The sequence below is a fragment of the Megascapheus bottae genome, chromosome 16 (genome assembly GCF_031878675.1).
Source record: "Megascapheus bottae isolate mThoBot1 chromosome 16, mThoBot2.hap1, whole genome shotgun sequence".
In the NCBI taxonomy this organism is placed as follows: Eukaryota; Metazoa; Chordata; class Mammalia; order Rodentia; family Geomyidae; genus Megascapheus; species Megascapheus bottae.
In genome coordinates, this window is record NC_143524.1 from 49,994,704 (window position 1) to 50,004,719 (window position 10,016).

The window sequence follows — 10,016 nt, forward strand, 5'->3', positions numbered from 1 at the left end:
ATAGGTCCATTGTAATTACATTAGAGGAAAGAAACTATATAGCCTATGTTTTGGGGGGTCTGATTTACTTCTCTTTTGTATGTTTTTCCATTTCCTTATGATTGTGACTATATTATTCTTTTTTTTCAAGGTCACCACCATCATATTTATGATTCCAATGGCACAAGTACAGCTGGAGGTGGCCATGGTGACAGCACAGGGGAATGCCTGCCCACCTGTTCCTTCCTTTCACTTACCAGGGAAAAGCCACTTTGGGTCATTTACCCAAATACACTTCTTAATGCATTTATTTTAAAATTTGGGATATCTGAATTGAGTTTCCCTCTGAAATGATAAAGCACTGGGTGTCCTGCCCGCCTCCCCACCCTGTCGGGCTGCAGAAAAGGGTATTTCTGCTGCTTCTGGAACCCCAAAATAAATAGAGGGAAACGGCATCAAGTGTTAACGTAGAGTGATGGCACGGAGTGGACCCCAGAAACCTTGGGCAGAGCGTCACTGTGGGGACAGTCTCGAGATGTCATCTGAGAGAATGCGGGCATGGTACAGTGGTCAAACCAGGTGTGAGTGCTGTGCCGAGTCCCGCCAGGCAGGGAGAGGAGGGCCGCCTACAACTTGTCCAAGAAGTTGTCCAAGGCTGGGATGCCCTCCTTCAGGCCTTTGCACTTGTGGGTCTCTGCCACCACCTGGCTGGGGCGGCTGCTGTTGTCGAAGGGGTCTCCAGGCAGGATCTGCCAGTGGTCGAACACTGTGGGAAGGCCTGGCCACCAGTGCTAGACCTCAGATCGGCAGTAAAGCCGAAGGACTCATTGACAGGCAAGTAAGCCTTGACCACAAACATGGGGGTGCCAGCCAACTGGGACTCCTCAAACACATGGCCTCGCTATCTGTTCAGGACCCCGTAGATGCCGCCGACTACTGGTTCTGGACACTGGATCTCTACAAGATAGATGGGCTCTATGAAGCGCGAGGCTGGGCGGTGAGCACGCTGGCATAGAGGCAGCGGCGTGTGGTGGGGATGATCTGGCCACCCCCACGGTGGATGGCATCAGCATGCAGCGTCACATTGTGGACGTCGAAGCGAACTCCCCGCATGTTCTCCTCACACAGTGCGCCCTCCTTGGCCCACTGGAAGCCGGCCACCACGCTGTCCTTGATTTCACTGAGGTACTGCACACCTTTGGTGATGTCAGTGAGAATGTTGGGGCCAGTGCCATCGGGCCCAAAGCACCAGATCTTCCGGGCCTCAGCCACAGCCCACTCTTACTTCTCAGCCAGGTAGCTGGGCCGCTGCTTGAGCTCCTGGAGGGCAGACACCTCCCCCTTGTCGATGTCCTCAGCCAGGCCATCGGGGAAGGGGCGTGCCTTCATGTACAGCAAGTTGTGCTTATTGGGGGACTTGGACAGGCACAGCACGTTTGACTCCTCGCTGACCGTCTCCCGGTATGAGACCACTGGGTCGGATTTCTTGATGGGGATGCAGGCGTGATCCTCCTCCAGGCCCTTGAGGCAGATCTCGAGGTGCAGCTCGCGATGATGCGCTCCCCGGACTCCTCGATGATGCACTGCACCATGGGGTCCGACTTGGCCAGCCGCTTCAGGCCCTCCACCAGCTTGGGCAGGTCCGCGGGGTTCTTGGCCTCCACGGCCACCCTGACAATGTGGCTGACACTGAACTTCATGACACGCATGTTGTGTGCGTGCTCAAATGTGGTGATGGTGCCGGTCTTCACGAGGCCCACGATGTTACCGCAGGGCACATCCTCGATGGGCTCCACGTAGCGGCCCATCATCAAGATGGTCCTCTGGATGGGCTTCAGGTACAGGTCCTCCTTCTTCCCAGGTGTGTAGTTGGGCCCCATGATCCTGACCTTCAGGCCAGTGGACACCAGCCCTGAGAAAACGCCTCCGAAGGCGTAGAAGTTGGCACCATTTTGGAGATGTACATCATAAGGGGGCCTTTGGGGTCGCAGCTTTTAATGCCCATGGCAGCCTGGTCATCTGGGGGCCCCTCGTAGAGCAGCTCGCAGCGGTACTTTTGCGCGGTGACAGGCGAGGGCAGGTGGATGGTGATCATCTGCAGCAGTGCATCCCCTGCGGGCAGCCAGCGGCGCATCACAGCCTTCAGCGGGGGCTTGCCCTCTTTGTCTTGGTCCTCACTGTCCAACTTGATGTCTAGCTTGTCTATCAGCTTGGCCCTCTCCTCCTTCCTGAAGTTCATGATTGCATCGAACACCTTGGAGATGGGGTCCAGGATGAGCTGACAGAAGGTACGGGGCAGTTTCTTCCCATCAGGGCTGGTGGCTGACTTCCTGAACTTGCCATTGGCTGGATCAAAGTACTGGTCACCCCACAGCTTCTTCATCACGTCCTCCACCTTCTTGGCACGCTCAGCGGGCCCCCAGCTGGCCCTCGCCCTTGGCGGCAAACTTAGCCACATACATCTCTGCAAACTGTTTCAGGGTGAAGGCCCAGCCATGCAAGCCAGACCCGAAGCCTACAGTGCCAAAGACCGGGTCAATCATGATGTTGCCCATGGGGCCGCTCTCGCCCTCGCCATAGGTGGAGATGATGACGTTGACGTTCTCCACAATGCGCTGGAAGGTCTGGAGAGCTCCTCGGGCTCCAGCTGCAGCTCCAGCAGCGCACGGTCCATCTTGTTCATCATCAACACGGGCTTGATCCGCTCTGCGATAGCCTGACGCAGCACCGTCTCTGTCTGCACGCACACACCAGACACGCAGTCCACCACCACCAGGGCACCATCAGTGACCCGGAGGGCAGCCGTCACCTCAGAGGAAGTCAATGAGGTTAATGAGGAAACCAGAGCCATCCTTGCTCTGCCTGATGAAATTTAAGTCATTCTCAGAGAGCTCGTAGAAGAGGGAGATGGCAGTTGACTTGATGGGGATACAGCGCTCTTGTTCGTCCTTCTAGGTGTCAGTAAAGCGGGTCTCCCCAGCTCGGGCGGAGGCAATGATGCCAGCCTTGCACACCAAGGAGTCTGTTAGCGTGGGCTTGCCGTGATCCACGTGGGCGATAACAGACATGTTACGGATGTTGGCCTTTTTGTCCATGATGGCACGGATCTGGTCTACCGTGAAGTTCACCATGGTGGCGGATGGCGATGGATTCTCCCAGGTAGAACCAAACGAGGCGAGTCGCACCAAGGATGGCGGCGACAGCAGCGGAAGAGGACTACTACATTATTCTTTCTGTTAGAAGCATACAAAAAAATTCCCTTGTGTACCCATAACACATTTGCTTGATCCATTCATCCACTTAGGGGAAACTGGGTTGATTCTATCTTTTAACTATGGTAGACAATGCTTCAGTGAATGGAGTTGTGCTTTTGGCTTAGTGTGGCCTGGTTTGTGATCATTTGCATAAATATCCAGGTGTAGGATTGCTGGGTCATAAGGGAACTCTATGTTTTGTATTTTGACAACCCTCCACACTGCTTTACAACAGTATAGTGGCTTTCCTTTTGTCCACATTCCTTCAACATCTGTTATCATTAGTTTTCTTGATAACAGCCATTCTAACTGGGGTGAGTTAGGGTCCCAGTAATATTTTGATTTACATTTCTTTTATGACCAGAAATGTTGAAAATATTTTCATGTTTCTATTGGCCATTCTTATTTTTTTTTCCTTTAAGGAAGTCTGTCTTTAAGTCATTAACCTACTTATTAATGGGGTGGTGTTTCTGAGAGGATTTACCCCATCCTACACTCTTGAGAGTACCCATTTATTTGTGTGTGTGTGTGTGTGTGTGTGTGTGTGTGTGTGTGTGTGTAGATATACATTGTTCATTAGTGAAGAATTTGGAAACAATTTTATTAAGTGGAGTATGCCAGATCCAGAGAAACATAAGTTGCTGATTTTCCTCGTTTGTGGAAGCTAAAAATGTGCCTATAAATATACAAATAAACACACTGGGTAGTATACAAATGGTTACAAATGAATTAATTGAAATATAATAGACTCTCTGGGGAAAGCAAATTATGTAATTCAAAAAATATAATAATTCCAGTAAGCCAATGCCCCACAAAATAAGAAATAAGTACCTGCAGTGGTTTTAATCATTTTGCATTCAATAAGATTTTTATGACATCTTACTAGTCACTCTAACCCAGAAAACATTCTAAAAACTAATATAGACTATGCTATTATTCTTCTGTGATAAACACTACTGAGAAGTAATAGAACTAGGTCTTTATCTTGCTTTTTTTCTGTATCATGTGTATCTTATACCTCCTTAACTAAACCTCTGAATTTTTAATGCCTTTGAATTCTTGCTTTATGTGTTACTTTTTATCATTCCTTGGAACATTCCTTCCCATCTATCATACAGAAATAAAGCTCTTCAATCTAAGAAAGAAGATAATGTCTTTTACAGAAACAGTATCACATCCTAGTGACTCTTGATATTGTTTCTGGTTAAACATACTAATTAAGATTATATTTCTTTACAATTTCATTGAAAAAAACAAAAGGAACTAGTTTTTTTTTCTCTTTGGTGAACTCTAGGTCTCCTGCTTCCAATATGGCACATACTTTCTATATTGTTAAAGTACTCAACCAAGAGTTACAGAAACATTCAGAAAAAGGTTAAATAAAGTGTCTCTTCTTCTTAATGATTATGCAGTAAGACTGGTAAGGAAAGAGAGGTCTAAGTTGGCTGGTCAGAATGAGTGTGTCTTTTCCAGGTCACTGGATTAGAATGCTAAAGAACATACAAAATTTGGTAAGTAATAAATATGGGAATCCAATTACATAGTTCAATGCATGTCCTATAAAATTAAGAAAATTGAGGAAAGGGATGAGTTGGTAAGGATGGGAGAGTATGAGAAAAGGGAAAATAATGATCAAGATACATTGCATTAAAAACTACTTTGTTATTCAAGTCCCATGACCAATAAAACAACAACAACAACAACAACAAAAAATAAACTGCTTTGTAGAATGGTGATTCCTTTGTAGAACTATTTTCAGATAATAAAATAGATTTAAACATACATTTATGGTTCCTAAATTATATGATTTGTAATTTATTCTGATCTTCTACATTTAAAGTCACTGTAATCTACTCTACCTTCTCAGCTTTCTCTGTGGCTACATTGCCTGCTCTAGCAACTCTGAGTACTTTCTCATAAATTTTCTCTTACAATTGTTAAATCTCTGTATCTTCAGGTGATCTCTATTAGGCATATCTTCCAACCTCTTTTCAAAACATACCTCATTTTCCCTGAAAGTGTATAATTTCTAGTTAGAGCTGGGTAGAAGATTGCCATAAAAAGGTTCAGATAGTAAAGTATCTATGATGAGGAGGATGGTGAGGGAACTAAAATACTTACTTCTGCATATATCTGTGTATAAAGTAGAAATACTCTATTGGTAAAGAAAGCTTATGCAAACATGCTAGAAAGCACCTCACATAGATCCACCATAATTACTAGCAGCATTTCAAGAAAGTCAGTATTAATACCAAAAATGGGAAAAGGGGCCCTAGGAGTGTGACCTAGTGATAGAATGCTTGATAGCATGCATGAAAACCCGAGTTCTAAATGTTGGCACCATATATACAGAAAAAGCTGGAAAAAGTGCTGTGGCTCAATTGGTAGAGTGCTAGCCTAGACAAAGCCCAAGGACAGTGCTCAGACTCAGTTTAGGCTGCAAGAATAGCAAAAATAAATTTAAAAAGATGGGGAAAGATTGATGGTAGGTTAAATAGGGATAGGTTATTTCCTGGACATAAATTATGGAAGAATTTGAAAATAGTATTTATGTCATACAATATTTTTTAATAAAAGTACTGACACTAACATCCTAATTTATCTTGCTACTCTAATAGAACAGCACACTGATATTAACACAGAATGTATAGGTTCACTTTATATAATTTAACACTTCATCTATGGTTAGATAATTAAGTATTCCATATTTTTAAATAAATGCTTCCTAGGCTTTATTATTATCAGTGTTCTGAATACCTAATAATGTTATTATTAAGTTATTTGTGAGAGATGATATGGATGTGTATAGAAAATAAGACATTACCTAGACATGTTTGATAAAATTCTTCCGGCCAGAATATATACAGCACACTTGAAATTCAACGATAAAAATTCAAAAATCTAACTTAAAATAATCACAGGATTTGAATGAACAACCTTTTCTACAAAATATAGAAATGCTTGCTTAGCTTATTAAAAGCTCACTATTGACTCCAGTGGGGAGACTCGGCCCCAAAAGCCATCGGAACTGGCAGCAGCAACGGTTGGCCTCATGGATCAGCTGGTACATGATCTAGCCTCAGCCTTAGAGCAGACATCTGAACAGCATAAGCTTGGTGAGCTGTGGGAGGAAATGACCCTGAGCCCCCAGCCACAGAGGCGGCAGCTTCAGAAACATAGAGGCTGGAAAAGCAGGTCTGACTTCACTCACCTGGCAGAGCACGCCTGTTGCTACAGTGAGGCCTCCAAATCAAGTCTGGATGATACCATCAAGGACTATCGAGAAGTGGCCCCAGCTACCAATTTCAGTGACTCAGTTGATATCATGATGGTGAAACAACACACAGCTTTCTATGCCCTAGGTAAGAGTAAGCAACAGTATGTAGTAAACTTCTTTGTCTTTTCTCACTAATTTTAGTTTGAAGTGTATTTTATCTGATATGAGGATGGCAACTCCAGCCTGTTTATGGGGGCTGTTAGCTTGATAAAATTTCTTCCAACCTCTCACTTTCAAAATATGTTTCGTTTTTGGGGTATGATGTGTCTCTTGAAGACAGCAGAAGCAGGGATCTTGCTTTTTGACCCAACTAGATAATCAATGTCATTTAATTGGAGACTTAAGACCACTGATATTGAGAGTCAGGATTGAGAAATATTTATTAGTTCCTCCCATTTTTAAAAGCTTTCATTAGTGTCCGTGTCTTGACAGTTCTTGTGGTACTTAGATGGTATGAGTTTTAGGTTCCATTTCTTTCTCTGTATTACATTTGTGTTGGTTTTCTATGTGTAGAACATCTTTGAGAATTTTCTGTAACATTGTGTTTGGTTGCTACATAATGTTGAAGCTTTTCCCTGGAATGGAATGTTTTTATTGTTCCCTCAATTATGAATGAGAGCTTAGCTGGGTACAGTATACTTGGTTGGTAGTTATTTGATTTCAGGGCATGACATATATCCTTCCAACCTCTTCTCGCTTGCATGGTCTCTGCTGAGAAATCTGGGGTTATTCTGATTGGTTTGCCTTTGTAGGTGAGTCTTCTCTTCTCCCTGGCTGCTTTTAGGATCATATCTTTGGTCTCTATTGATCCAGTTCAGATTATAATGTGGCGGTGGGATGTCCTTTTCTGGTCAGGTCTGTTTGGGGTTCTAAAAGCTTCTTGTATCTGGATGGGCCTGCCTTCCTGGATTTTTGGGAAGTTCTCTGACATGATTCCCTGAAGTATATTTTCCATACAATTGACCTCTCTCTCCAGACCCTCCTCAATACCAATTGGCCTTAAATTAGCCTTCCTAATTGTATCTTGGACCTCCTGAAGCATTTTCTCATATTTCCTAGATTTGAATTGACTCATTTTCTGTTCTTTCTCTATAACAACTAAATTATCTTCAACCCCAGAAATTCTCTTTTCTGCATTGTCTAAGCTGCTATCAAACCTTTCTACTTTATTCTTCACCCCCCTTGCTTTTATTTGCTCATGTTTGATGGCTTGCATCTCTTGTTTTCGATCATGTATGGATTTCTTTAATTCCTTGATTACCATTTGCGTGTTTAGCTCAGCAGCTTTATTCTCTTTGGACACTTGTTGGAGTTCGGTCACCTTTTTGTTTGTGGATTCTATGAATCCATTTTCTTTGAAAAACATTTATTATGGCCTCCTTTATGGCTTCCCCTTTTTCACATATCACCTGCAAACTTGTTCAACCTCTATGGAAAGCAGTTTGGCAGTTCCTCAAAAGACTAAACATAGAGCTCCCCTATGACCCAGCAATTCCACTACTAGGCATTTATCCAATTGTCCAGAAACAAGGACATACTAAATCCACTATCAGAATGATGTTCATTGCAGCACTATTTACCATAGCAAAGATATGGAACCAACCCAGATGCCCCTCAGTTGATGAGTGGATCAACAAGATGTGGTATTTGTACACAGTGGAATTCTAGGCTGCTGTCAGAAAGAATGACATCACCCCATTTGTTAGGAAATGCAAAGAGTTAGAAAAAAATCATATAAAGTGAAGTAAGCCAGACTCAAAGGAACATAGGCTGAATGGTTTCCCTCATTTGTCATAATCAGTAAAAACCTTGGGCTCTCATAGTAGAGATTTGCAACAGAGCAAAACCTTGATATAAAAGGCCATATAATAGGATGCTAAATGAAAGGACCTCTAGGATATAGAAACAAATGCTATATAATGAGTGATTGTTGTCTTTAATGTACTATGTTATCTCTCATCTCTTTTGCTGTCCCATGATTAGCTAATATTGTAACAGTATCTCACCTTGTTATCTGATATATTGGATATATTTGTATTTGGTTATTTGGAATTGTATAGGGAAGGGGGGAAAACAAGATGAGGGGTGAGAGTTGGGGGTGGGAAATGGGGAATGGAGACCAGTTCATGAGAAAGGTATCAATGTATGTGAATCAATGCAGCTTCTATCTGGGTAATATAATGTAACCCTTCTATTAATTACAATAAAATATATGAAAAAAAGAGTAAGCAACATTCTTGGTATGAATCTGACTCCTTTACTGAAAATGCATCTTGTCTACCACTTGGACGCTGGCAGAAGGTGAAGCAAGTGACATCAGAAGTGGCTGTCAGCCTTCAGCAGAAGTTGAATGTGTCTGATTGGAGCTATGAGAGATGCTGCAGGTTCAAGTCTGCTAAGAAGCAGTGTCTGTCCCGCTGGAAGGAGAATACTCCCAGGACCTCATCAGGCCATGGATTATGGGAATCAGCAGAAAGCAGGACTTTCTTAAGCAAAACAGGAGGAAAGAAAGAATGGAGTGTGAAGCAGATGAACAGAAACAGGGCTCATGGGAACATGTCAGAATGTGAAACCAGCAGTGTGTGTAGCAGAGGTGACACTGGGCTCTTTACTAATGATGAAGGCAGGCAAAGGGATGGTGAGCAGGAGAATGTGTCCCAGGATTCACTGTCCCTAATCTTCTATGCAAGTGGGCTCCAGATCACTGCCCTGAAGTAGAAAGAATGGACTCTGGACTGGATAAGCTTTCAGATGTCACATTCCTTTTACCTTCCCGGCCAGCTCAAAGAAGCTACAGTGTTCATTTGAATCGCCTGCCAGGAGCTGCAGCGCAATGATTTAGGAAGGGTGAAGAAGACTGGCTGGGAAGGAGATCAGCATAAGCATTCTGGGTACTGAGAGGATAAGCCATATCATCAATGACCCCCTACAGAAAGAAAAGAATAAAGTGTTGGCTTTTGATTTTCCTCACATTTCTGCCTGTACACATGAGTGTAATCCTCTCTCCCCTTTACTCCCTGGGTATTCTTACTGATGCTTCTCACCAGCACGCTGCTCTTCTAGACAGGGAAACATACATCGGGAATCACCATATACATTTGACATCAAGAGGAAACAGAAGCCTGTGGCCACAGCATCTCTATCTACCCCTAGAGTAGGTGATTATTTGCAGCTTGAGCATCTACTGAGAGCTGGAAGCATAATTATATCTAAATTTTATCTTTTTGTTTATTTGTATACTCTGGACTAGGCTTTTTCACTCAGTGCCAGCACTGTCACTACTACTGCTCTACCTATCTACCACACCTCCAGTTATGATCTTTCACAGACTTATTGGGGATAATGATCTTGAGGATTTGTCTGCTTCTGATCTATAGATCTCAACCTCCTGAATAGCTAAGAATATAGGCCTTGGTCACTGGCACCTGCCTTGATTTATGTAACCCTTTTGGTAAGGTAGGTTTTTTTTGTTTCCATGTTATACATGGAAACATGCTATTAGAATT

General features: G+C 43.5%; 2 pseudogenes; one reads left to right on the plus strand and one right to left on the minus strand.

Moving 5' to 3' along the window:
* Nucleotides 1–380: 380 nt before the first annotated feature.
* On the minus strand, nucleotides 381–3,177 carry LOC150053556 (elongation factor 2 pseudogene; annotated as a pseudogene).
* A 3,108-nt stretch (nucleotides 3,178–6,285) lies between these two features.
* On the plus strand, nucleotides 6,286–9,760 carry LOC150053557 (G patch domain-containing protein 2-like pseudogene; annotated as a pseudogene).
* Nucleotides 9,761–10,016: the final 256 nt, after the last annotated feature.